Genomic DNA, 27999 nt, shown 5'->3' on the forward strand with positions numbered 1-27999 from the left:
GATGTTAGTGTGCTTCCCCCTTGTCATTTAAAAGGAAAAAAAATGGACATACCCTAAGGTGCTTTGTTTTACATTATCAAGCAACCACAGAGTGCCAACAATCACATCCTCAAGCCAGAGAAGGCAGCAGCCTGGACGGGAAGATGGGAAAGAGCTGGCTGGAAACACAGAAGGACAGATAAACAATGGTCTCACAAGACAAAGCAGGTAAGTCCACTCAAAAGCTGCCAAATGCAGAAATGCTGATGGAGATGGTTTATGGCTATGATGACTTCTTAAGCAAGGGCTCCCTATGGACATTTTAATCGATTTTGTTCCTTGAGGGAATTGAGCAAAAGGTGCAAAGTCAATGAAAAAGAGCTGACCACTCTAATTTGCAGCTCATGGTGTTTGTACCACGAGGCAACTAGGTATCATAGTTAAACTTCCAGGATCACAGAATTGTATGGTTTTATTATGCAGGGCAAGAAATAGACCAGAGATGAATGGACCTGACAGGCTCACAGAATCTAGCAGAATGACTAAAGACCATGGAACAAAGTAGATAAAATTATGCAGCCTAGAAAGCCACGAAACATGGGTTTGGGGATGGGACTGCCTGGATTCAAGTCCTGTTCCACCTCTTTGCTGGTTATGTGGCCTTAAGAGAGTTAACTCTTCATAAACCTCAAATTCCTCCACTCTAAAATGGGAGTAATAGTACCTCATTCCCTGGGGTTGCTGTGAGGAGCAAATGATATGATGGACTTTTCAAGTGTTAGTCCAGCCCCTGGCAATAAAAGTCAAATGCTGTTATTACTATTATTGCTGCTGTTGTCTGCTGTAGGAAATTTCCCCTTCTTTGTACATTCTGTTTCTTCCTTGGCCTGTGATGCCTCCTTTGGCCCCCTCCCCTCACTTCTCACTCCAGTGTCTGGCTACCTCCCAGTATTTTCTCTAGGAGCCTTTTCCTGACCCCACCCTTCAGGCTGGGTGACACGTGCCTCCTGCTGAACACAGCTCTCTAACCATGGGTTTATCTTCCCATCTGTCTGTAGACCTTGAAGCTATTTTTTTTAGCTGCCTCTCCCCAGAATCTAGCACAGGGCCTACTAGATGTGGACACACAGTATTTGCTGCCGAAATGAGTGGCTGAAAGAAGGGCCATGATTTTGAGGGATGCTGCCATCCTAGAGAGAAGCTGCGTGTTTGTTTTTAGCAGGGAAGGTCACTGAGAGTTGAGGACAACTCATGAGTTGCCGTAACAGTCCCTTTGGTGGCTCCAGATGACAGTGAGCCATGAGCGCTTCTTTAAGACAGCCAGAAATCAGGGGCTGGCAGAGCCTCCAACCAGTTGGAGTTTTATTATGTAATATAAATAATACTTTGATAATAGAGAATTCTGGACCTAACATAGTTGCATTCTTGTAGTATTTTTCACATACAATTTCACTTATTCTCAAAACTTTCCCAGAAGCAATTATTACTATCCTCATTTGGCAGCTAGATAAGTAAGACATAGATTTCAGCCCCTCAGAGTCTCTTTCGTAACATAGAACATGGTGATTTTCTGGGGCATCCAATTCTCAATCTCTAGGCCTTTTTTCTTGCCTTGCTGCTAACAGAAAAGGCAAACGGCCGAACAGGTAGAAATAGCTTTCCCATAAAATACTTTGGTTCTGCTAAGTTTTGGAAACACCTCACATCCCAATTCTATCTGCTAGAGGAGGTCACATGATTTATTCACTGTTTTTTAAAATTTGTACAATATTTGAAAGGCCCCAAAGTGAATGTAAAAAAAAAAAGCATGTATATGAATAAAAACAATAAAAATAGAGGAAAAGATCCACTTAGAAATTAAATAAAAAATCTCAGGCAACCTTTGGCAGCTGATAGCCTTTCCATCTTCACTTGTCCACTTAAAGTGTCAGAAGACCCAATGGACAAGTTTGTGCCTTGTGAGAAAGAGCAGGTCAGCAGGGCTGTTGCAGACCAAGTACTGAGATTCCCCTTAGTCAGTCTTCCATTTCTACATGAGATTCTGAAATACAGCGCTCACGCCTACAATTCTAGTATTGTCAGGAGCCTGTACTTTTGAACTCATGAACTAATAAATCTGGAATTGTTTCTTCCAAATATAATTCAGAGAGCCTGAAGGAAGCTGTGAGATCTGCTATGGGCAAGATGGAACGGACTTGCCCAAGAATGAACGATGGAGCCTAAATGAACAAATAATAACTCCGCTATTGTAAACATCATAATGTCCTTATCCTTTGGGGAAGCTCCTGTGATTTTATGAGATTATTTTCTTACCAGCGACAAGCCTAGAGTTCCCTACCTTTGAACTGTATCCCATAAAAGAATGTACAAGCCAAACAAGATGCTATATGCAGTCCTAAATGTGTCTGCTGAAATGAGGTGTTGGAGAGTAGGCATGTCATGGGATAAAGACTGTAAATGAATGATGTCATCTTTCCAATTTGGTGCTGAAATATAAATAAACCATGCTGTTCATGTGAATACCAGATCTGGGAGAAATGTACACAGTGCAATTGTGAGCGGAAGAGGCTTCTTTTGATTAGTCTGGGCTCGAAGGGAAGAGTGTGAAACAGAGATGAAAAATGAGAGTTTGGTCTGATACTCTAGACCATTTTTATTTATCTTGCTTGTAACATATCTCCTAAACTGTGACCGATTTCTTACAGGCTGGTTGCTAGTGTTCTCTCCTATAAAAACAGCTTGACCAATCCTGCTCCTTTAATTGTCAAATTGAAAATGGATCTCTTTTTGTTTTATAAAAAAATCTGCACTACCTATCCTCATCCCCACCCAATTATATTGGTTTCCTAACACATAAAGTATGGTCTGGAAGGATAGGAAGTCACGAATAACACTCCCTAATGGTCAATGAAAGAAAAACTGCAGAAAGTTGTAACGAGGATTGGAACAGGGATACCATTTGTTCAAATAACTCCAGACACATTTACCAGGTGATCCCACATATAATGCTTCATACCCCATCAGATATAGGAGGTGCCCACCACAAAGCCCAAAACAGCAAGTCTTCTGGGCAGTCATAACTGAAATCCCAGGAAAACTAATACGGAGTTGGAGAGGGATAGCTTTCCACAGCACAGCACTTGGGAACTTGGGGACTCATTTAGTGATTCATTGAGGCCCCTTTTTATTTCCTTTGCAGTGTCTACCAAACTGCTGACCAGACACTTTTACCTTTGGCTAACTGTGTTATACTCTTTTTACTATTATTATGTCACGACTGTGGAGACAAATCTAATCAGATTTCATTTTCTACTTCCTCTTTCTTCCAGGCGTCAGCCACCTTATTTCTCTGGGACCACAGCCTCTAGCAGCTCTCCTGCTGCACTCTTGTCTCCCATGGAACACATTCCTAGTCGGAGTGATACCAGACTCCTGTTCCTTCCTGAATTCAGTGTCTTCGGAGGCTCCCACTGCCCTCAGGAAGTGATCCTGGCTCCTTGACATCAAGTCTCTTGCTAGGTGACTGCTCTTTACCCCTGCAGCACATCTCTAGAGCCCCTCTCTGGGACCTGGGGACATGCTGTTCTCTGTCTCTACCCTGCCCTTCATCCTCTACCCCTTATACCTGCCTTACACCCATTACTTCTTGTGGTTTTAGCTTCAACACCATTGCCGCCAGAAACAGTGTTTCTCTGGGCCCACCTCAGAGGGATTAAGAACCCACCCCCATCCCCTGATCATGGCACTTACCTCATGGTAAATAACTGCATGTTTGTCTGGCTTTCTCCACCACTAGGCTGAAAATCTCTTGAGGGAAGCCCTATGTCTGGATCACCCTTCTACTCCCCACCTAGCACAGAGACTGGTGTAGAAGCGGTAAGTAAACGTGTGTCAAATAAGTGTGTGAATATATAAATGAACGAACGGGGAGGGCACTGGCTACCATGGAACAGATAGGAGGGGAAAATACACAATGGGAGTCTGGGATGAGCCAGTAGAGCATTTGACTCTCGATGTAATGGTTTAACTTTTCCTGTTGTTTGTTGTAACTTTTGAGAGTGGAGAAAGTGGAATGCATGCATGGTTTTGGAGGTGTTGGGCAAGTCAAATTGGTCTTCTTCAAGAAGTAGTCCATTCCTTATTAAAGCGGACACAATGAGATGCTCCACCACCTCCTCAATTACTCACCTCACCAGGAGTAAGGGACATTGGGATGTTAGCAGGTTCACTTCCTTACTGCCCCCAAGCCTTTGGAAGAGCAGGGGACCTTGGAAGACTTTTGATAGTGCCAACAATCAACCATGGAAAACTGAAATTTTATCCATTAGCCCAAATCCCTAATGAACACCATCTGTGAAAAGGTGCCAGAGACTCCATCTCTTTTGACATTTCTGAAGCGTTTATCCAAGGAGCTCTTGAAACGAAATGAAAATCCTTGATTGACTAGTAATAGACTCAATAGCTTAATGGCAATATGTAGCTATAAAAGCGAAATATTAAAACTGCCTTTAAAAATATTTTAGCAAGGTGGCAATAACAAACTATGCTTTGATCAATCATCTGGATTAAGTTAACAATAAAACCTTCATGAATATGGTTTAAATAAGAAAAAAATAGAATAAGATTTGTTGCTATGGGATATGGAGATAATACTGTACAATAGCAATTACAGTTTTATTCTATCAGGTTTTCTTTTCTCTCTCTCTCTCCCACCAGGGAAATTCAAAACGTTCAGGAACTCTTCTACCAGTTTTGTTTCCACCTAATCAGAGCAAGGTGAAAGTTCTCTCGTCTCCAAGCAGAAGATGAGGAAACCAGACAACTGGACAGTGAGCAGGGGAGGGGTTTCCTGGACACCCACTAGGCTCACATGGCAGTGAATCGTGACTGAGCAGGATCTGGGTTCTAGTGCTCGGGTCACAGCTGGAGGACAAAATGAAGCAAGAGAATGAAGCAGCTAGTAGAGGGATGTACTGCACTGGGGAACTTTCTGGGAGTACGTAAGCATCAATGCTGTAAAGGCTTGTACTGTGGACACTGCACTGAAATTCATTCAATACTTACTGAACATCTGCAACGACAACAACAAGAATAATTATATTGTTCTAACAATATAATTCTAACTAGCCTGTTCTAAACAGTGTTCTAAGTGCTTGGCCAGAATGCTCTTGTTGCATCTTCACTGCTGAGATAGCTATTCTTAGGAGTCCTCTTTTTTAGATGAGGAAACTAAGCCCAGGGAACAGGACTTAAACCCGGGTTTCTAACTCCAGAGTATAGGGTAGTGATATGAAGGGTAAGGTCCCAGGCCAGGTATAAGGGGTTAAGACATGAGGAATTAGAGGCACAAAGTGGGAAGAAAAATAGGAGAGAAGGCAATGGTTTAACTGGATGTCCAGATGCAGGAGAGATCCCCTCCAGCTGAGGGCAGGGGCATCAAATAAGGCTCCCTGGGTCATATGCCCTTCACCTAAGATTGGAAAGTTGGCTTGGATGTGGGTATGAGGAAGAGTGGACAGGGGAGATTCCATAGTAAACTGGCCCTCTCATCACTTGAGAGGAAAAACAGGCCAAGGAGGGGAAATGGAACCCAAAATGGGGGTGTGTGTATATGCATGCGCTTGTGTGTTGCTTTCTTCCTCCTGTACTGGATGTGGGAGAGCAGGAAAGTTATTTGAGATGATAGTTCACCATCATTTTTCTCAAGAGAACTTATCAATTTGGGGCATTTGGGAAAGAATTTAAGATAGAGCCATAGCCATATGTTCACACATATCAAACTGTGATATCTCTGGGGAAATAAGCCACTCTTGGCATCTCAGTGTTTACAAATATCTACATAATCCACTGTTACAGTACCAGTCCTGCCTTGAAAAGTGGGTCTGATCTCCCGCAACTCATTCAGCTGGTCGCCCCCTCCCATTACGCACCTACAACAAACAGAGGCTTGATCAGACTCCCCTTCCCAACTTTGTTAAGGGTGCCTCAGGTGCCTAAACCTGAGGGTTTAGCTGCTGGTTTTATACCTACTTATTCAGTATCTTTATTTTATTTTATTTTTTAATTGTTACAGAGAATGTCAGTGCCCCTCCCATATCCTCTTGTCCCACCCTGGAGGTTATCCGCGCATGGACAGGCAGTCCTGGATGTGTTGCTGTCTTCCCACAGGAAGCCTGTGAATCACTCTCTGCCTGAGGTCTTCCTTTGGCCACAGGTGAAGGCTTGGCCAGGGAACAGGGCAGGACCAAAGTGCTGGGGAGCTCATGCTCCTGGAACAATGCTCAATCTGTGAGTGGGGAAGGGATGGATAAATAGCCAGCATCTTGGCCCCTCAGTGGGACAACACTATGGTGGGCTCCCAAATCTCTCGGTAGGTCCCCAGCAGAAGGAGCCCTGGCTGACTATAGCAGGAACTGCCCACCAATGTACCTTTTATTGGCCTTTTCCCTTCTCTGTATCACTTCCACATTCTCTCACCACTTCTTGGGATTATCTCCCAAATAAACTATCTGCATCAAGCCCTTATCTTGGGGTCTGTTTTTGCAGGAATCCCAGCTAAAATGCTTGCTGAATGATTAACAAGCTGTACCTAACTTCTGCATAGGACTAACATAACAGCAACGACCAGGCTCCTTCCTACAAATACCTCTTAAGATTTCTCATCATCTAGGGTGACAGAACTCTCACCTTCCCCAGGAAGTAACACCTGCCTGGCACCAATTCTCTTTCTGCCAAATATTCACTCTGAGGCTCAGCCTGAATCACGTTTCCAAGAGCCTCATTTCCTGTATCTATAAAATGGGCAAGTGAAGGAAGAACGTCTTCAGCACGAACCAAACACCACATGGGTAGATGCTGAACTACTGTTCTTATGTCTTATTGCACATTTTATGCAGTTTTTCTTTGTTTTGTTGTTTCTGCTAAAATCAGAGGAGGGAGATTATTTTGTTGAATTGCTTCCTGCTGCCACCTTAGAACCTGAGGGCTTCCCTCGGATAATGATTGTAGACAGAAGCATCGCCTCCCCATTCTGCTACCAGCCAATGCAGCCCACAGGGCAAGAAAGAGTTCTACATACTCTGCCCATAATATTAGGATCCTTCATAGTGTCAGAAAGAACTAACACCTCTTGTATTATCCTGGATGGAGCTGGAGCCCATTCTTCTGAGTGAAGTATCACAAGAATGGAAAAAACAAGCACCACATGTACTCACCATCAAATGGGTACTAATTGATCAACACTTACGTGCACATATGCAAGTAACATTCATTGGGTGTCAGGCAGGAGGGAGGGGGAAAAAGGGGATGGACAAATTCACACCTAATGGGTGCCGTACACAGTGTCTGGGGATGGGCACACTTGTAGCTCTGACTCGGGCAGTGCAAAGGCAGTATGTGTAACCTCAACGTTTGTACCCCTGTAATATTTTGAAATAAAAAAAATGAAAGAAGACCCACACTGTGAGATGGAGCCTCCCATTAATATCAACAATAAAAACCAGTGCTGACGAGTCCTTGCTGCATGCCAAGAACAGCACTTTGCCGGCATCATCTCATTTAGTCAGTCACGTCAACCCTGTAACGTAGGCTGGAGTGGGGTTGTGCTCAAAATCTTTAACAGCTGCCAAGACCTGGGCAAAATCCCACGAGAACCAAGAGTGACACAAATACATATGCCCTGAACATTAGTCTTGGTGGAGGCTGTTATTACTCCCACTTTAGAGATGATAAAACCGAGGCTTAGAAAGACTAAGCAACTTATCCAGGCTCAAACAACTGGTAGATCTGAGACTCTGACTCCAGAACCTCCTACGTAATCAATGTGCCCTACTGCTCAGATCCATAAGGACTGACTCCTTTGTAAAAAAAAGTCAGGACTGAACTGGAAATGGGATCTGAATCTCTGGATACCGACTCTAGTCAGAGCCTAAAAGAGAGGCAGCTCACTTTTGCTTTTAATGTTCTCTCTGAAAAGGATGAAACTCAAACACATTATTAAATCTTAACTGAGCCCCAAAGAAGTCTGTGTTGCTGACCATCCCTAATATAACTTCAAAAGTCATTATCCATAATTCACATTAACTCTCAATGCTCTGACCAATAAGACAGCTTTGGATCTGGGCTAACACATTAGCAACAGCAGACAACCAAGGAATTTCTAATATCCTGAGCACCATCACCAGTGGTGGGGTCTGGGGGAGGGGGAAGGCCCCAGAAGTTTCCACCACAAAGTTACTTAGTGAAGCGCAGGTCTGTTTAATTAAGTAGTGGGCAGCACATGCTATACTTAGCTTTTAAACACTTGTAAAGTCCTCTTCATTCATTTATCTTACTTGTCACTGACAAGCTCTTCAAGGACTGTAACAGTATGCAGAGCATGAAGAGCCTGGGTAAACAACGCATATTTTATGTGGAGCCTAAACTGTTTCAACTCAGAGAGTCAATAGAGGGTCCCTGAAAAAAGCCCAGACTCTTCTACCAAACTGTGCAAGCATTCTGTGCATGGTCTGTTATGAGTTTCTTTAGAAAGTAAACTTCGAAATCAAATCTCAATTTTTTAAAGGAGAAAAGACAAAAAGGAAGAAAAGGGAATAAAGAAGGGACAGAATGACAGAGACTAGGAAGAAATGGAGGAAGGAAAATGGGAGGGAGGAGGGAAGGATGGAAAGAGGAGAGGAAAGGGAAGAGAGGAGAAGAAAGAAAGAATGGAGGGAGGAAAGAAAAGAGAATATTTGCAGGTGATGGGATTCAGAATCTAAAACTATGCTGACAAAGTCAAGAACTTCATTCAATTCATAATCCAACAAATATTCATTATCATCGGTTTAGGCAGACCTGGCATTACCAAATCATCTCCCTAACAAACAAATGAGATTAAAAAAGCTTTAGGGTCTGGCCCAACAGAATTGGCCAATAGACTGGAAACTGACAGTGTGAATTACCACCTAGGAGACCTTGAGGTTGAGCAACCCAGTAGCACCCTCAGGAAGAGACCACCAGTCTTAGACAGTAAGGGCTATGAAGAGAAGTGTCCACACACCTTTGGAGGCAAAATAATTCACAGGAAGTAGATGGAATTTTCAGTAGTTATGTGTTTACTTTAAAAAGTATTAGAATAAAGTCTTAGGACATGGAAAACATTATGAAGATGGTCCTCAAACTGTCTGAAGCTTGAGACACTGTCACCAGAAGGGATGAGCAAAGAAATAGAGGATGGATTAGGCTACAGACAGTGGAGACCAGAAATTCAGAGCAGCTTAGAGAGGATGAACGCATCCCAAGAACTGTGAGAGGACAGAGGACGTTCTCCTCCAGAGGCTTTGACCTCCACGCAGAAGTGGGAACCAATGCAACCTGGGTCTGCTCCCAGTTCTGAAGCTGAGGGGAAGGGCACAAACCTAAGGCCTCCCTTGCACCTCATCCCCTTCAAATCAAAACAAATGACACCAAAAGGGGGAGAGAGGCGATGGTGTGAGCCATGGAAAACATGTGGTGGGGCTGTTGGCCAGCGCTGAGCACAGCCCTAACCCCAGGAGAGGGTGATGCGACAGCCAGGAGAGGTTTGGCAGCAGCAGGGAGGCAGAGGGAGGCAGGCAGAGACAGCCAGGGCCGCAGAGGGAGAACAAATTCCTCTCCCTAGCTCGTCTTGCACTTGGGTAAGACAACTGGAGAAAATGTAAACATACTCATTAGTAGTTTTCCAATTAGTTGAAAAACAAATGGGAAGGGAGAAATGGCAGCGAGTGTCCCAAATACCAAATCTCTGAAACATTCCTTTGGGGTCTATCTTCTCATCGGGTTGCCTGCTGTGCTGTCCTCCCTTTCTGCTTGGATTTCAGTACCCTTACCAGCTGTATATGGGACACTCTGAACTCACCCTACGGAGGACCGATTTAGTTCTATGTGGAAGGAGAGTCTGAGTCACATATTGTACTCAGGATAGAAGGTCTCCATGGACCCCGCAGAGATGCACAAACAAGACAGGCACATCATTCACAGGTCTCCTCACAGCCTCCTCCAAGATGATATTCCCTCAGCACGCAAAAATGAAAACTCATCTATAACCACCACCTCTTCTCCCGTGATAACTTACCCCCAAAGAAGAGGCAAAGTACAAATTCTGGGTTTGTGAATCTGACAGAAATCTAATTTCCAGAAAGGATGAAATTACGTTTAAATTTCATCTGGAAATGTCTAGTGTGTTGAATCATGTTGGTTTTCTTTTTTTCCCACTAACGCATCAGATTAAATTCATTGAAATTCTGAAAAACAATTTCTCTTAATCACCCGTTTAAGGTAGAATCCAAAAATCCTGGTTTTCTGTGACCTTGCAGTTGAAACAGCATAAGTACAAAATGTCTAAATGTATTTAAACTTGAGCGTAAACACAAACCAGATATTAAGGTACATAACTGATATTCCTTAACAGCGCTAGGAAAAGGTGGGTAACTGGAAATTGGGGTGATCTTCTCACAGACTCTAGAGAATTTTAGTAGCTATCTCAAATCTTTCCCCTACAAATGAGGACTTGGCAGAACAATCGGATTCATAAAATATTAGTGCTGGGCCATACCTTGAATTTGTCAATCCAAGCTTATTATTTTACAGAGGGGAAACTGAGGCTCCAAGAGGGTGAAGGTTCGTCACTCACAGACCCAAGAGAAAGCCCCAGAAAACTTGAGTGCTATCCCCGGGCCCTGCCCCTGCCGCTGGCCGCCTTCCCATTCGATGTGCAAGTGTAGATGAGTCCACCATGTCTGTGACCTGTAACACCACAGGCCCACCTCATGTCATTGGTTTCACATTCCAAAGTACTGCGGTATTAATTTCCATCCTTGCAGTCTGAACAGCATCAAACACCTAATCACTCTGGTCTCGATGGCTACAGATAGGTTAAGGAATTTTCCATTTTCTTTGAGATATGAGCCTTAGTTCTCTAGCAGAACTACTGAATTTAGCTTTGTAATTTTTTTATAACATCTGTAAGTTTTTTATTATATAAGTCATACATGCTAGTTATGAAAAATTAAATAGGACAAAAGAGTTTATAAAAAGAAAAGTAATATTCCCTTTCCCTCCACCCCAAGATCTACCCCTGCTGTTAAGGTTTTTCTGCCAATCTTTCTTGAATTTTTTTATGCTTAATGCAAGCACAGACACAGACATATACCCTTTCAAAATAAAATGTCCAGTATGTCTTGGCCATTCTTCCGTGTCAAGAACATGCAGAGCTACCTCATTTTTAATGGTTATATATTATTCCACTCTATGGGTGTACTTTTATTTACCAGTCCTTTATTGATGTGTTAGAATAGAGGATCCAGGAGGAAAGGGATCTTTGTTTTGTTCAAAGATGTATCTCAAACACCTACATTTTTTGGCACATAGTGGACATACAAGAAATGTTTTTTGAATGAACAAATGAATGATGGGCATTTGGGCCATTTCCAGTTTCTCATTTTTCCAACAATACTTTAAAGAATATTTTTGCAAAGCAATAGTTTTGCCTGTCCTCATGTGTTTGTTCTCAGCAAGGATAGATGCTTAAACATATAATAGCTGTTTCTATAATGTGCTGGGGAAAAGAGAGATCCCTAGATGAGAATATAAACATTTTAAACTTTGAAAGATACCACTGAATTCCCTTTAAAACTTTTGGTCAATGTCCAGTCTGCACCTCTTTCCGTACACTGTGCTAACAGGAAGTTTCTTCAAATCCTTTAATCTTCAAAAATCTGATAGGTGAAAAATCGTATCCCATGCATATTTCCCTAATTATAATTTGAAGCTGAACAGCATTTCATTCATTTATTGATACACTCACTTGGGCAGAACAGTGGGTAGGGGGAGTGTTAGCTAGTTAACGTGCTGGGATGCAAACACAGTTGGCCTTTTGCACCACAGCCCTACCAGGCGATGGTTATTGGTGGACCATTAGGAGGAGTCAGAGTGTTAGCAGGTAGTATGGTGCTTTACTTCTCTGTAAAAGACTTTGGGGTTCTGTCAAAGTCTGGGCCATCCATGGGAGAGTGTTAGGCATGTAAATGCCACTCATTATTCATGTATTGGTAGAAACAATCTAATACAATCTTCTTCCCCAAACAGGAATCCTCTTTGTAGTAGTCCTGGTGATCCAGTCCTCATCTGTTACCACTAGAGATGGGAAACTCGGTACCTATGAGACTATGAGCTTAAATGGGATGCTTCCTGCCCTCCGCACTCACATTTTGAGGTTTGTGGCTGCAATTTCAGTCACATGTCCTAATTCTGCCTTTTTTGAGGAGGGGTCGGGGGGGGGCTCAGGTCTTCAAATATTTGAATACAGTTACGCTCATTTTCTCTAGCTTCTAGCTTCATCATTCCCCACTTCTCCTAGCCCCCACTTTGCACCCCACCATGCATGGGGTCACTACAGTGTGTCAGGGCTCCTCCTAGAGAGTAATTCCCTGAACAGAGTGTGACTCTAACCCTGCATGTGTGTCCTTCCATGTGCTAAACACTATTTTAAAATAATTAATATACTCTTAGGTTCCACTGACTCTTTGGCATCTGCTATGCAATGCTAATGCTCTAATTTGCAATCGATTAAACTCATATCCTGGCTGCCGGTTTCTCCACTGTTCATTCACACACTCACACATATCAGAATTTTAATTCTAAGTACAAACTTCATTCTTTTCCTTATTGAATATTTTCGTTCAACTTGTCCTGACTAAATTTGGGTCTACAGTTCCATCCTGCATAGATGTTTCTCAATTCTGATTATGTCTGCCATTGTTTCTGCTAACCTCCCCAGCTTTGATGCATCCCACTTTCAAAACTTGTGTTCCCCGAGGATGTAGGTAATTAGTTCCATATATATGCTGGGAGGTCAGAGCCCAGGCCTTCTGGTAACCTCCCTATAGAGGTAATTAACAAACCTGCCTGGGGTGGAGTTGTTCAATCAACTATAAATCCATCCATTTAGTCCTTATTTCTCCATTTAGGGAGGAAAAAAAATATATATGTACGCGTGTGTGTGTATGAATTTGTCATGTCAAATACCTAGTTGAAATCTTGGTACTCTGTGACTATGCCATTCCCTTGACTTTCCTTTCTAATAATCTTATCAAAAAACAAAGTGAGTTTAGCATTGCTTAATCTTAGGGAACAAATATGTCTTAGCAATTGCTGATTTACGCCAATTTCATAAACCATTGATTTAATAACTTGTTTCGGAATCTGAGTGAGGATCAACAGAAAACCTACAGTATTTCATAAACACAACATTTGTCTTTTAGGCATTTAGAGGTAAAGTTCTGAAGGCAGGCAGAATTCAGAAAAGCCTAATAAAATTGAAAGTTAATTTCCCTCTTCTTTGGGCACTTTCATCCATTGTTGGCAGGATCGTAAGTTGGTATAAACTTTCTCAAGGGCATTTGGTACCATGCATCAAAATTCAAAATACACACGCCCTGGGATCCAACGGTCTTTTCCTGAAGAGAAAGTTGGAGAGGTCCAAAGGGATGGATGTGGAAGGATATCAGTGGGACACTAATCATAGTGGCAATTAATGAGAAGTTCACTATTCCTATAATGGAATACTCAGAAGCCATTCAAAGAGTGATGTATATTTATATTCATCAGGAGGAACGTGCATGACAACATATAGTAGAAAGAAAAGCAGACTGTAAAATAACACATTCATATAATAACAAATGTGTACACAGAAACATATTTGTGGATTTCTACATGCCTGTCTGTATGGATACATATACATGCATATATGAGAAAGGTCAAGAAAGATGAGCAGTAAATGTTGATAATTACTGCTGAGTGTTTGGATTTTAGGGAGTTTACTTTCTCCTTTATTCCTTTCTATATATTTGAATAGTCAATCAATAACAGGAAATAATGAATGAAACAATAAAAAGATTTCTCTGCTCCATATACAAAAATGCTGAGATATAAATAAACTGCTTCCCAGATTAGGGGGAAAGCTGTTGGGATCATTTTAGTTCTGGGCAAGAGACTCCCGAGACTGGGAACTTAGACTTTGGGGGACTTTGACTCCTGCTGTTGCTACGTCCGTGAACTATAGCAGTCCGTGATTAAGTGGAGCACCCTGACTTACTGGCCATAGCTTTTCTCCTTGCAGCCTGATTGTTAAAATTCTGATACTCTTAACAACCAGCATCACCAATCTCCCTCTAGTTTAGCAAACTGCCATGAGAGACATGGCAGGATAGTAAAGGAAATGTTCCCAAGACCCCTTCAGGCTCTGAACCAAGGCACTAGTGCCAAATTCAAATCCTCCCCCAGGAACCCAGGGGACCTCGGCTGGATCAAGTCACTGCCATCTGAATTTTGCATCATGGGCCAAAGATTGGGAGTATCTTTTTGCTGGGTCTTTTCAAGTTGAGAGAGTTAATAGTATAGCTCCAAGTTTAGGAAATATCTTGTAATAATACAGCAATACGGTAACGTATAGGCTAAAGTCATACAAAAAATATTTGTCTCATTCCCACACACTGAACTTGGTAATTATATAGGAGCTTGGACATTAAGGACCCAGACATAAAGGAGTGGGTTAAAAAGCATAATTACGGATCAGAAACTGCATTTGCCTGGGGACATCGCCGGCCAGGTCCCATCCCACAAGACAAAAAAAGAGCACGCAAAATCAAATAGCACACTGTGTTTTTTCCCTCTCTGCCATTTTGGGAAATAACCCATCAAAAGAATAATGCACCATAATGATTATTTAGGAACAGACATGAGTTGGAAACTGATAGCAAAATAGGTCTTTAGTTCTGGAATTTTAAAGTTAATGGCCCAAGGATCTCTCAGACTCTGAAGCTTTGTAGGACATTTTATTTGAAATTTGTGCTACAGAGAAAATACCTCAAATTTCCACGTCTCATAAGCTGTACAATTGAAGGAAGCTGTTATTTTATTCTTGGAGTGGTGGTGGGGGGATGCAATTATGAAAGACCCAGATCATAACCAACTACTGTTAAGTATGCACAAGAACATGCCCTAGAGGTGCCCAGCCTTCATGAAACCCAGGGCAAGCTCTCAGGAGCGAAATGACCCAGCAATCTAATCTCAGGAGCCACTTTATCATTAATTGAAAATGTTGGTTCCAAGCTTGCTTCGTGTTGACAGTTTTCATATCACACTCTTGCTTAAGAATACATAGTGGCTCCCTATTGTCTTGTGCATCAGATACAAACAGTGCAGACACCAGGCAAGGCCCACCTCTCCCCTTCCTCCCGAAAAATCCACCTCCTCCCAGCTTCCAAAACAGAAACTCTCCCAAACATGGTCTGTCTCTAATTCCAAGCGCACACAGATTCATCTCTACTCTGGTGCTTTCCTGGCTGGAATGACTCCTCCCTACAAAGTCAGGTCCTGCAGCCTCCATCACAGCTGGGCTCAAAACTTACCCTGTTAAGAAAATTTCCATAATTAGAAGTGTCCTGGAGAGTAAAGTAAACTAGAAGTGGGGTCAGAAAGCATGGGCCAAATGGCCAAAGTTAAGCCACTTAACAGCTATGTAACTACCAGCAAGTTATCCAATCTCTCTGATTCTGTGCAAAAGGCATCAGCAGGTTGCCAGATATCAGGAGAGGTGCTCTAGGTACTTGAGCTCAGTCTGTGGCTTCTGATCTCTTTTTATAGCCCTGGAACGTCTGGAACCTGGAACCTCTCTGTGCTCAATAAACTGGGCTAAGTGTCTCTCTTACCCATATCATTGTGTGCCCTGAGCTGCCTGTCCCCATCTCCACCCTCATTCCTGTGACATAGTCCCATATCAGTCCCCGGTTACACCTTTTCTGGTGACCACTGCAGCCAAAAACCATCCCAAATCTTGCCATTTATTTTACATTTACAGTACCTGCATTTGCAAGTCTAGCCACTCATAGGGACCAAGTGTTTGCGGGCCCAGGGATTCCCACCTTTGGGGGCTGCTGACCCATTTCATTACAGCAATGCCTCCCAAATGCTGGTCTGTCAACCAGATCCTTTAGCTTCCTGGTGTCTCTCCCCTGAGATCCTGAGTGTGAAGGTCTGAAGATTGATCCTGGAGTTGGTATTCAGTGCAGGAAGGGAACAAGCGTAGGAACTGCTGCTGCAGGTTATCTAACTATTTTAAATATTGAGACCCATGTACATTGTTTTGAGGGATTTTGCCTTGAGACAGCCAGACATACTCCAGAGAACTGGAAGGTCAAACAATCCTCTGTGTCATTTTTATGATTCTTTCCTTTCATTGCCACCTCTAATTTGTGACTGTCCTTCTTTGTTGGTCAGTCTGTGGGGCACAGCATTAAGCCTTTTGGAAGTTCCCAGTTGAGAATCCCGGCATGGCTAGCATGCTCCGATGTTTCTCACGACCTCATCTCAGTGTGCCTCTGCAGTCCAACAATCAGAAAGGGACTCCTTCTTGCCCTTTATGTTTTCTCACCTCTTCCTCAGGGATGCCTCGCTGAGGTCCGGGGAAGCTTTCATGCCCGTAAAGACACTGACATTCTTGGATATGAAGACCAATATGAGCGTATATCAACTTTGTCCCTGAATAAGTTTGTGGTTTCTGCTTGGTTTGTTCCAGAAGTTATTTTTTTGAGTTGCCTTTCAACAGTGTAAAAGATCTGAGAAACATCCTAAAATCCCGGCAAACGGTCAGAAGAATATTGTGTCTGACTGGAGAATGAGGCCTCTATTTTCCCAGAACTTTTCCTTGCATTCTCTGAGGTTGAGAATAGAATATAATAGCTAATAAACAAACCAACAATAGAAGCTAGACCCAAGACTTGACTTCAGATGATTCGAGGTAAAGAGAATAATCTACAAATCAATCAACAAATTGTGCAGAGAGGGGAAAGATGTGCTGTTTCCTTGATCCCTACCTGGATTCTCAAAGTTCCATGGAACATTCCAAAAGTAATTTGGCTTTGTGCATGGTGCACAGGGACTAACATTTTTCAACAGAATTTCATAAGGAGATGTGGGGATAATTTGGGGTCCTGCTCTCAGCAGAAGCTGAACACTACGTGTGGCTAAGAGGACAGAATCAGGCTTTTTTATGTGACCATTCTTGTGATAAAGCACCGGGGAAATGAAAAATCACCTGCCCTTATCCCCACGGAGAATTTATGATGGATTTGCCAAAGAGGATTCTTGCTCATAAAAGTGTACAAAACAGAACTGTTAAAACAAACCTGTAATTATGAACAGAACAAGAATACCATTTAAATAATTTTGCAGCTATAATAAATACCAACTGATTCAATAACCCCCAAAGCCAGTCAGAATCATCAAACTTGACAAGAGTCAAGTCCGCTAAGGGTGATTACTGGGCATGCATGACTGACCACCCAACTATGTGAGACGCCGACAAAAGAAAAAAGAACAGGACAATAGCTTTCAACTCAAGCAATTTAAAATACTCAACAATGGTTTTCAACATGAAACTGTTTGGCAGCGGAAAGGAAGAACCTATTGTCAAGTATATTTTCTGGACCAAAGACCAGAAATGGAAGTGAGATGACAGGATGTGCCTGAAGTCATGCAAGTGTGGGTGACCTGGTAAAGGAATGTGACATGCCTGACTTCCAGCCAAAACCTAGTCCTTCCACTTTGGAGGAAGCAAGGACCAAGGTCAGAAGGATGCTCTGCCTGCACCTCCTATACTCTCTCCATGCTTGGTGGGATTATGATTAAACTAAAGCATCACACATCACTCTAAAATTCTCCTCAGAGAGCAATCTTAGCTTTCTACTTCCTCAATTCTCTTGGTCTTGGTCAGAACATTAATATTTGTTGAACAGCATGTTTTGTAAGTGAAAAGATATTTCAAAAATCAAATATTCTGGTTTGTTTCAAAGGATTTGTTCTCAGCTACAGCCTGATACTTTCTTCCTGTGGGGGTGAGCCACAGTTGGCCATGATTCACAGAAGTTTCCACCAGCTAACAATAAAAAATTATGTCCCATTCTAAAGAAACAAACAAAAAAATGTAGTAAAGTTGTACGTTTCCTTTCCAGTCCCCAAAGACAATCTGAAGAACTGATTCAACATGCCAAATTAAGCCATGAGAATTTATCCATATCTAATAAGGATTAGAAAATGTTACAACACTGACTATGGCCTTGACATAATTTATGTTCCGACTTCTCAGGCGCTGGGTGTAGTGTGGTCTCATTCCAGCCCTGACATAGAAGGATATGTAGAGTGGTCATGCCGTGTCCTTTGAGAATTCTTATCATGCGTACAACAGGCAAGAGGGCTTTTCATGTGACAAAAGATTTCTTTATGCAGGAACAGGACCCACAGAACTAGAACGTGGTGACTGAGTTTAGATAACTAACTACCAAGGGGAAATGCAGGGCTCCCCTTAAGCCCAAGAAAATTGTTCTGGAAGCAGAAGAAAACTTAGTGATGGAGGTCATTTTACCTCTAGCCAAAGCTGGATGTCCACCTGCAACTTGGAAAACTTTGGAAATAATTCTCAGTTACACATTTGGAGTGAGGAAGATTAAGACTCCTAAACTTTGGGCTAGCCAGCTCTGGTTGGGCCTGCTCCACTCCATTTCTCATCCATACTTGCCAAAAGCACAAAGAGGCAGCTGGGACATTTGCTCATAGTATCTGCTATTAAGATAAATCAGCAACACTTAAGTGTCTTTGGTTCATAAAAAATAAACCCCTGGAGATGGCTCTTCCCTCTCTAATATATCAACTTTTGTTTCCCTGCCTCAACCAGGATTGCATCAGTAGAAAACTCAGGAACACACAGGCTCTTCCTGGAAGCCAAACCACATCTCTAGAAGCCTCAGAAGACCCTGGCCCCAACAGAACCCCCAGGAGCCTGGACATGCAAGATCAGGGCCGGGAGGTATTAACAGCCCTTTCTCAGAAGGAAAATGTCTGAACCCATAAGGAACTGGGTTCTTTCAAGTCAATGTTTGCTCATTCTGCACTATTTATTTGTCTTCAAGAATAAATGGGTCTGGCTCCCAGGAAAACAGAAGAGGAGGGCCCTTTCTATGAACACTGTCACTCCAGTTCTTTCTTCCTTGGTCAGGGAACAAGTCATGTGGACCAGGGTTTATATTGAGGGACCAGAGACAGTAAGGGGCCATCCTTCCTCAAAGCACAGTGCTACCCTTTGGAAGAGTAAGATAGCCCCAACTTTGCATCTCAGAACTGACACCAACATCTTGTCCATTTGTTTAGTCCTCTGGGATTTTAAAGAACTTGTCCCAGAGAAGATGCTTCATGATAATGCTTCTCTGTGAGTTAGGTAGGAAACAATGTGCCAATTTTACAGGAAGGTAAGTTGACCTGCTCACCATCATTACAACTAGTAAGCAGAGATGAGTCAGGATTATACCTGCCAAATGAGCAAACTTTGGAACCTTCCTTCTTCTCTGTTTCTTTGAAATCTAGAATCCCCAAACAGTCCCTGATGGGGAAAATGGCAATTGCATCATGGTGGGGAAGCAAAGGGGCTAAAACTGCTGCCTTTACATGCAGATCCGCTGAGTGTGCTCCTGGCTCAACCACTCACCAGCTCTTGGTTCCCCCATCTGCAACGTGGGGATAATGATGGTGCTATCTCTTTGAGTTTTTGTGAGGACTACAAAAAAACAACAAAAGCATACAACTCTGTGCCCAGCATATCATTTCTTCAACACATGTTAACTGTGTTAACATTCTACTGACCAATGTATCTTCCCTACTCAACTGTAGGCTCCATGAAAGCAAACAGTGCCATTTGCCTGTACATCTTCAGAGTCCTTGTCATAGATTAAATACTGAGTGTACTGCACGTGTGAGTGTGCTGGGATACTCTCAAACTGTCAGAACTACAAGGTGCTATGAGGTGTGTTAGTTCTTCCCCTTCGCTTTACAGATGGGGAAACTGAGCCTATGAGAGAGAAGCAAAATGAGCTGTCTAAGGTTTCACAGTGTGTTGGGGCCAGAGTTGGGCTAGAACTCTGATTCCCAGGCTCCCTCTCAGATCCAGAACCTTCTACTGTCTGCCAGGGCTTCCCTGGTGAGGTAGGCTGCCTTGTTTTGTTTAATCATTTAACATCACACTTTTAACATGGCTGTTGCATCAAACATCTCGGAGAACACGGAGCCCCAGATCCAAAAAAGACTGTCAACGGAAACTCTGCCTGGCTTTGGGACCCACACACCTCCTTCCTACCCTAGCACCCTCAGTGGCTTTGGCACACCCAAGGTAGACCAAAGCAGCAGGGTTTCTGGTTGGCTTCTGAGCCGTGTTTCTAATTCTAGGTGTGCTGGGCCACGAGGAAGAGGAAATAAGCCAGCTGCACGATGATCTGTTAATTGGAGGTTTCTGGGGCATAAGAACAGCCCTGGATTTAGATCTTCTAAGTTGCCATTCTTGTGGATTTTCACTCTGTTTTCTGGGATGACCACCTCTCTGTCTGATTTAAACTTGAACCTTTTTGTACAATTCCGTCCACAGACTGTATCAAAGATAATTTGAATAAAGATTCGTTGGCTGCGTCCAATGGATATTTCCCAATGGCCATATCAGGGCAGAGATAAGAAAGTGGGATTTGGGTTGTTGTGTGCATAGTTTTAAAAAAAATGATCGCTTCTAAACATGGGTGGTATGGGGTTCTGGCTCCCCCACCTTGTCAACTCAGCAACTGCACTTGGGGAGCCGACCTGAGAAGAACAGATTGGGCTCTCCTGGCTGCAGTCTGTCCTGGCCCAGGACGCCCCTCTCTGCCCGGCGCTTCCACACAGCTCACCCTTACCTCCTGGAAGACTTCGCTCTAATTCTTTCTCAGGGAGGCATCCAAGGACCACTCTATTCAAAATCACCCCCCAAATCTCTCGTAGAACAGCATCTTTATTTTTTCCCATAGCATTTATTGTCATATAACATGCCACATATTCGATGTCTTTATTTTTTTTCTTGTTTGTTTCTCCCCTGGAATATAAGCTCCCTTGGGACAGGAATTTTCATTTGTTTTGTTCACTGCAGTTTCCCCAGTATCCAAACCAGCATCTCAAACACAGTATACGCTCAATAAATATTTGCTGAATAAACTGCCCACTTCTTCCCATGCCACTTGTTCTAAGTTCTAAACTCTCCTTCTGCCTCTTTCTTTCTCCATTTGCTGATCACCTCCACTTCCTATAGTAGTATTCTGCCCCAAATTACAGCAGTGTTCTGCCCCAAATGGTTGTTGTAAGGATTAAATGAGATGGTTTTTAGCCTGACACACTTAACACAAGCAGTTGACGGTTATTTAGAAATTTATGAATGTCAACTAGATTGTAGGAGAGAGCTATTTCTTAATTCCCTAAAATCCTTAAAAACACCCATAACTCCAGTAATTCAACTTTTGGGAATTAATCCTAAGGAAAATAGAAGAAAAAAATAAGACTCATGTACTACGATGTTCATCACAGTGCGATTTTTATAGAAGTGAAAAAAACCTAGAAACAAATTGAAATCCCAACAATAAGAGAAATAAAATTAATTATTGCAATGATGGAAATCATAAACAAAGAAATGTTTTTGAAGGTTTTTAAGGACATGGGAAAATGCACACTATATTAAATGTTTAAAAGGCTAAAAAAACTTTATTATGTAGTATGTCATGTCTTTCTTCAAATATGTATGTAGACAAAGGAATGTAGGAAACTATAAATCTTAATGACAGTTATTTCTGAGAGGTGGGATTATGGGTGATTTTAGTTTTTTATTTACATTTTTCTAAGTTTCTATAATAAGCATATATTATTTTATGATAAAAGATTTATTTATATGCTTTCAACTATTGAAAAGTACGTTTATATAATAAGGATATTACAAAATTAAATCCTCATTACTTTTTAATATAGTGAATTATTATGGGGTAAAATTGAAAAAAAGAAACAATAAACACGGGAGATTCTGGAACTTATAACTCTGCCTTTAGTGTGCTGCAGAAAATGAAAAAAAGAAAGTGGCATCTTCCCATGAAGAATATGGACTAAAGACTAACTACTAGAAATTTCAAATTCTGTGGCTGATAATTGTCTTTTTGTAATTATGAGAGAGGAGGGTGAAGAATCCTTTTCCTGTGAAATTATTATTTGAAAAAACTGAAAAAGAAGAAATTCTGAAGCCCGGAAGGGACAAACCTGGTTTGCACAACAATGCTGATCAATGCCAAAATCAGTATGACTTAACACAGTTATTCAAAGGGCCTATGAAGAAAAAAGGGAGTGAAAAAGGGCTTTTCTTTCATTTTGAAATTCAGCATCAGGAGGACACAAGGGCAGGAAGTCAGATCTTTTTTCAATTCATTTGAAATGATAAGGTGAAGACAGCCTGAAAGGACTTTTAATTATATGATGAGAGGAAGGAAGGGAGGGAGAGAGAGAAAGGGACCAGGAGAAATCTGTTTTTATATGTTAAACGATGAAAAAGAAAATGGAAAACTAAAGGGGAAAAAAGGCTTTCAAGCAGATACCTTCAGAATGAAACACAAAGGCTACAGGACGCAAGTGCCAACATTTCTTGCAGGAAAAATGACAATGCAGCGCCCATGAAAGTCTGCAGCTCCTTCTCCCCCAGTGGCAGGGGCTGATGCCTGGTGATGCAGGAAGAGATAAGTCGTCCTCCCTGCCTGCACACGGTGGCCTCAGGTCAGGGCAGGAGCTGGCTGGGGCTGGTGCCGGGAGGGGGAGGCCCAGAAGGGGCTGGGACTGTGTGCTCAGGGTCACAGAAGAAAGCCTGCTTTTTATGCTCTTTTTAGCCTCAGTTTATAGGGGCACCAACTTGGGGGCAGCTCCCGGGAAGAGCATGGAAGAGCTTCCATGTGAGACCCACATGGGCTCTGGTTCCAGCCCTCACCAGCTGTTCCTGGCTCTTTGTTTCCACATTTCTGAAACAGGATTATTAACATCTGGGTTTCAGGGTTGTTGTGAGGATTAAATGAGACGATATATTTAAAATGCCTAGCCCAGTGCCGGGTATACAGTAAGAGTTCGAAAACTGTCAGTTCCTCCCAATCTAAAATGTGAATAGAAAAACTATTATGAAGAGCAAGAACTTGCACACATTATGCCCACACTTAAGTCTCCTTGAAGCAATGTCAGCCTGAGATTCCCCCAAATCCAGGTGGGGTATAACAGCTGGATTCCCCCTCCCAAAGCACAGCGGCTCCCTGGTGGCTAGTGTCTTGAGAACTTCCGCCCATGTATACTCTTCTCCAGTGGTGGATCTGAATGTTCTTGGAGGCGGTAATGAACAGGTTAAAGTTGAAGGGATTTCAAACATGTCTAATCCAATAAGAGGCTTGGTAAAACATGCGTTATCACTTAAAGAATAAATGTTTAAAAATAGAGCACAGATGTGAAATTTGAATAAAAAAAGCGGGAGACAGCACAGTGAGAGATCTTCTTGGCATTTGCATGCTATTCTCTGTTTTGGTCACCTTCAGCTAAGCCTGTTATTCTGATATGCTCTGCCAACTGCTCAGTGCTGTGGGGGTGCTTCAAATTACTGAAGCAAAGTTGGCAAATCACTCTGAAACTTAAAAGTCAGACCTGTCTCTCCTTTATGCATTTTTAAAAGCCAGAGAACACAATGGTAAAGTTGGTCTTTTCAAGTTTTTCTATATAAAAAAATAATATTGAAAAAGCAAAGAGTGAGTTCTTTTTCTAAAACTAGTAATACTTATACTGTTAATAGGGTCCTTGAAAACTTAAGAGAATGCGTAATGGTCGGACAGGCATTTGTCACAAAAAATAGGCTACCGTTTGCCAATCATAGAATTCATAAGGATTTCTACTTCTGCAGGAAGTATTCCCTGAGTCCTCTGGCGAGCAAAGATTTTTGAACTTCGGTAACGCCTCTGCACCAAAAAATAGCAATTTGTCTTATCTCTCTCATGAGCTATTAATAATATCTATCTTATTGGTGGTAGAGATGATAAAACCCCAAGGCTCAAGGACAAAGTCAACATCTCCTATAGCCAAAGAGTGCCCAACACATTCCCCCCAAAGGTGCTCCATGCGTGTTAGGGAAAGAAACTAAAGTGGTGTTTAAAACATGGCTTCCACCGAAGCACACATTCAAATGAAAGACTCGGAAAGTTGGTCCATCAGGGTCAGCTTGATGCTCTGAAAAGATGCCCCTCCAATAGGGATTTGAGAAACGCATGAAATCATAGAGAAAATACTTTGTCTCTGCAATCTTTGAGTGTTATTTTGCATTGCAACTGGTGAACAGAATGGATTCCCTGAGTATTGGGGTTGAGGCACCAGCTGCCTATAGGGTAAGGAACATTTCTAGGCAAAGAGAGCAGTCTAGTGTCCTACCCAATCACTTGGACATTAAGAGGAAACTTTCACAGTAACACAGAGCAGTTCAGGTTTTACCTCCATGAGAACAGCCTGCCAGATCTGAGTATTTCTTCTTTAAAAAGGGGCCTCTAGAACATACTGCAAAGACCCTTTCTTTGCATTGAAGTTAAAGATAGAGATATGGCTAGATTCTATAGTGGGACATGAACAGCTTAACCCAAAGTGAGTCTGCTGCAAAAACCAATGCATTTACATTTCAGCAATTTGATCTGGAGCAAGTCTGTGATGCATTACAATGCTGGGATCAAATCAAGCTTTTCTGGAACTCATCCAAACACAACAGGAGGCTATGGGAACCCTACTGTATGGAGTTCCTCCACTGCTGTTTAACTGTACTCACCTCCTGAACTATAAAGTGCAATTAAAAGTCATCTGCATACAATGCAACAGAAGTATAAATGGGAAGCACAACCATATCTTCAAGTAGAGAGGGAAAGAAACGTTGGCTAACCACCCCCACTCAGGTGCTTCTTGCTTTCCCCCACAGACACAGGATGGTTTTACGTCTGCTGAGATCCAGTTCTGACTAGGATCCCACCCTTACATGTGGCTCTCCTGAACACGTTCCAGGGCAGCCTCTGCCTTCTCCCATTCTTGGACATATCTGTTTGACTAATCCTTGAAGACAGTCCTATGACTTTTGGACGTCACATGGCAGGGAGGTTCTACCTAAACAGATTACACTGTGTGCAACCTGGTATAGCCTCCAGAATGTTTACCTAGACATGACTTTCCTTTTCTGCAAATTCTACAGGAACCTACAGAGAACTGGTGGATTAGTCTCCTGGTTTTAACGCCTTCCTGCTCCCAACTGACCTACATATTTCCTGGTGGCCAAAAGCAATGCCCAGAACTGGTAGGAAAGGGAAAAGAAAACCAAGTACAATTCTCAAAAGTATTCTAACTGGTTCTGAGAAATAAGCTGGTTCTAATTTTAACTAAACAATAGTGTCTGGCCCTCATTTTAAAAAGGCATTTTCATCAAGGATGTGCGTATCGCTACTTCAGCACACAGGGGAGCATTCGGGAATATGGTTTAGAGGGTAAGATTTAGTTTTAAGCTTTCTTCAAAAACCCTTTATCAGCAGGCAAATCCAATGATTTCAGAATTAATTATTTTGATGTTTGTCCTTTCTTCAAGAGTGGAAGAAAAGAGTTGGGGGGATTGGCTCCAAGACACCAAAGAAAGAAAGATGGCAATTTTTAATAATATTTTTTAGACCTGGTCTTCTTAGAGAAAGAACAAAATCAAAGTTTAACTGATTCCCCGTTGAGACCCTCTCCCCAAATTGCACAAATCTGGAAGCCAGATTTTTTTTTTTAAGAGGTAAAGCAAAAGTATCAGAGGTATGTGCTTGGGAAGAAACAGAAACAGGAAGAATACAAAAGTTGCATAGTCTTAGATGTCTACTCTACCAAACTATGATTAATCCCTTATCTTTTTTTTAATACAGCAAATAACAGAAAGTTAATTTGTACTGCTCTTTTACTTTTATACTGTGCTCAGCCTAGAACCAACCCAAATGTCAACACCTGAAGAGCATCATAAAGATTCTTTCGTTGTTAAGCATAGTTGGAATTTCTGACTCATTTCATATCACCTCTAGCTTTCTTGACAGATGTTTAACAGGAGTTAATGTATTTCTAGGCAAATTGATTTATGAGAGTCTCAGGAGTATTCAAGGATAGAAGGAACAGAGGTGCTCCCTTCATAACAAGAAATCTCTGTCACATCTGGGAGCTCGGTGACGTTTTATTCAAGAAGAATCCAAGACACTGCAGAAGATTTGAATGGCAATAGGCAAAGAGATTTGGAGGAAAGGTTCTAAATAGCCATCAAATAGCTCAACCATGGGGAAAGGCACTTCTGTAAAGTACCTTGCAGTTTGGCAAGAAAGGGCATGGCACCATTTTGTGGTCATCAATTGCAAACAGACCTTATCTCTTCTATCAAGTCCTACAGATCATTGGGGTAAGAATTAGGAGGCTAAGTCTTGTCTAAAGGGAACAAGGATCACGACTGATTAATGAAGTCTCTTTTCTTAGGAAGCTGCCCTGGTGATTCACTCATCCATTCATACATGTATCCATACATGTATCCATTCATACATTCAATAAATACTGAATGCCTATTATGTGTTAGTAATTATTTTAAGCCTGGAGATGAATGGTGAGCAAAAAAAGTCATAAGGCCATATTCTTGGTCTTTATGGAGCTCACAAACTGGCAGGACTGATAGTTATTTATTTATTTATTTATTTTTTGAGACAGAGTCTCATTCTGTTGCCCTGGCTAGAGTGAGTGCCGTGGCATTAGCCTAGCTCACAGCACCTGCTGCCTCAGCCTCCTGAGTAGCTGGGACTACAGGCATGCGCCACCATGCCTGGCTAATTTTCTCTACATATTTTTTTTAGTTGTCCAGATAATTTCTTTCAATTTTTTTTTTTTTTTTTTTTAGTAGAGACGGGGTCTCGCTCTTGCTCAGGCTGGTCTTGAACTCCTGAGTTCAAACAATCCGCCCGCCTCGGCCTCCCAGAGTGCTAGGATTATAGGCGTGAGCCACCGTGCCCAGCCAGAGCTGACAGTTATTATTCAAATCATTACATAAACAAATACAAAATTATGTCTGTTACAAGTGCTATAAAATAGATAATACATGTGCTATGAAGAGCCAAACTGGAGGCATTTGATCTAACTGAGGAAGTCCCAGAAGGCTTCCCTGAAGTGATGTTGGACTGAGATTGAATGGATGAGTAGGCATTAACTATTAATAGGTAAAGAAAAGAGGGAAAAGTGTTCCAGGCAGAGGGAATGGCATATGCAAAGCAGAGACCACATTGGTTTGAGTTTGCCTTTATCCTCACACCTAGGGGCACCTGGGAAGCATTTTCAGCAGAAAGGGCTAGAGGGTGATAAATGTAGTATGAGATTTATGTTTAGAAAACATGATGTTTTTGCCCACTCAAGTTTGAGAATGACTGGCCCAGCCTGGAGACCATATGTACTTCTCGTAGGCACAGCCTCACCCTGTGCAGGCCAATAGCACAGCAGTGGCCACTCTCGCCTGCCTGCATGTCCCCTGACAGCAAGCTGGGTGTGGGACTTGGACTCTGATGGTGTGACGTTGAGACTGCCAAAAAGTCAGGGAGGGCATTTTGTCAAAATGCCCTGCTCCCAGCTAAAAATCTCATCAGGTATAACAGGTGTATTCTGGCATGAGTTCTCTCCTTTGTGGCTCCAATGGAAGTGGCAATGCTTCTTACAAGTGCAAGCCAAATGCTTGGGACTCCATGGAGGCTGGAGCTAGGGAATGCGGAGAATGGGCTCACTAGGGCAGCCATAACCAGGGAGTCCAGAGTGGCGCCAGGGGGAGCCCTCCCTGTTCTGAGACTGCACCACTAGTGAATTCTGCTTCCTACCTGCAGAGAATCTCTGCCTCAGAATATACCACTCTTAGCAGATCCCTCGCAAGAGTTCTATACCGTTGTCTCCACTCCATTCTGACTCTGACAGCTCACCTCCTCACCTGGTTCACTCCACGCAGCCATACTGACCTCCCTGCTATTCCCAAATACACCGGCACACTCCTGACCCAGGGCACTGGCTGTTCCCTCTGCTGGAACATTCTTC

At 42.4% G+C, this 27999-nt stretch overlaps 1 protein-coding gene across 2 annotated transcripts in view; it reads right to left on the reverse strand.

Annotated features, from left to right (window-relative positions):
• The window catches only part of ERC2 (ELKS/RAB6-interacting/CAST family member 2), an 894383-nt gene that overhangs the window by 180941 nt on the left and 685443 nt on the right, over window positions 1-27999 (reverse strand). The window lies entirely within an intron of this gene.

The sequence above is a fragment of the Propithecus coquereli genome, unplaced genomic scaffold, assembly GCF_000956105.1.
Source record: "Propithecus coquereli isolate 6110/MARCELLA unplaced genomic scaffold, Pcoq_1.0 Scaffold1, whole genome shotgun sequence".
NCBI lineage: Eukaryota > Metazoa > Chordata > Mammalia > Primates > Indriidae > Propithecus > Propithecus coquereli.